Genomic DNA, 1,485 nt, shown 5'->3' on the forward strand with positions numbered 1-1,485 from the left:
TAACATGCTTTTCTAAAAAAAATAAAAACTAGTAATAATAGCGTAATAGAAACTTTATTTTAGAAGTGTTAATGTGAAACATCTATTGGCTGGGGTATAAACCAGATCGTTTTTATTTTGTACAATATCAACTTATACTTACTTTGTAGGTACATATTGTACACAGTGTGTCGTATTACCATTTTAGTTCCTTCAGGCAGATCAGTTGTCTTGCTTTTACGACGACGTCTACTTTTGCCTGGACTTGAAAGGACAGGATTGCATTCTTTTCGTTTTTTAATTGTACATACTGTATGCCGTGATATTTTCAAGGCAGCAGCTACCCTCTTAAATTAAAAACAATTTCATGATAGGTAAATTATTAAACAACATACAATTCATTACAATACCTCTTGAACACAAGCCGAAGGTGCCAATAAGGGTCCTACGTTCCTTTTTTCCAATTCAAAATATTCATACAAATTCAGCACGAGTTGCTGGGATTGAGAATTTAATGTATTACCAGGCATATTCTAAAAATAAAAACCTTGAAAAAATATTCTGTTTTATATTTGTTTGATATTTATGACAACAAATAATGTTTTATATCAATCCGTTAGACAGTTTTAGCCAGATCCAAAAATGATACGTCAAATTAAAGATAAGAAAATTTAACTGCAAAATGTATACTTACATCAAGGAATCCAACACTAAGTGAACAGTTAGTCGTTATTACAACTCTTTTTGAGAACATTTATAAACTCAAGGCACGAAAATGTAATGGAAAATTGAACAATATGAATATCATTTTTGTAAACACCACAACGCTGTGAAGTTAACAATAAGCAGGTTCAATGTTTAGAATTTATCACAGACTGTTGTTATATTACTGTCTTTGTCTGATGTATTATTAAATGTTGGACCAGCGGCTTAATTTCAACATTTTATATTCTGTGAGTAGAAATGAGACAAAATTTAAAAATAGTTCGTGAATAATTTCATACATGTGCAAAGATACAGCGAACAAACTGTATGTAAGTAGTGCTGCAATATTTGTGTATTTAATCACCGACCTACCGCTTTTTGCAACTAAATACTTCTTCCAATGAAAGAAGGCTCCAAAAAAAAAAACTTTAACGCCAGGTTACTGCACATGTCCCAATATTTTGCGTCACACTAAATAGTATTTCGGGATCGTGCAAAAGCATCATAACGAGCGATAAGAAGTATTTACTTTAAAATTTGTAATGATTTTATAATTCTAATTGTCTATGTTAATCTCTATATCTCGAATCAGATTAGTACGATCTTTGGGCTTAGCAAGGCCCTTTTTAATTGATGTATTTACCACATATTACCAAAATTACGCGCAAGTCAAGGTACTATATTTGTGGATGTACCTTACATACATGATGTACTCAATAGTGTAATGATATTTTGTAACCAGTTCTTTGATATTAATTTTAACTAAAATCTCTTACGCTTCATGTTAAAATAATTTATTAA

At 30.7% G+C, this 1,485-nt stretch overlaps 1 long non-coding RNA gene across 1 annotated transcript; it reads right to left on the reverse strand.

The window, feature by feature from the left end:
- Positions 1 to 213: 213 nt before the first annotated feature.
- On the reverse strand, positions 214 to 802 carry LOC140442780 (uncharacterized). Its single transcript, XR_011951139.1, has 3 exons — positions 674 to 802; positions 390 to 512; positions 214 to 326 (listed from the first exon to the last, which is right to left on the reverse strand). It is a non-coding gene; the product is annotated as an uncharacterized lncRNA (long non-coding RNA).
- Positions 803 to 1,485: the final 683 nt, after the last annotated feature.

The sequence above is a fragment of the Diabrotica undecimpunctata genome, chromosome 6, assembly GCF_040954645.1.
Source record: "Diabrotica undecimpunctata isolate CICGRU chromosome 6, icDiaUnde3, whole genome shotgun sequence".
Lineage (NCBI taxonomy): Eukaryota > Metazoa > Arthropoda > Insecta > Coleoptera > Chrysomelidae > Diabrotica > Diabrotica undecimpunctata.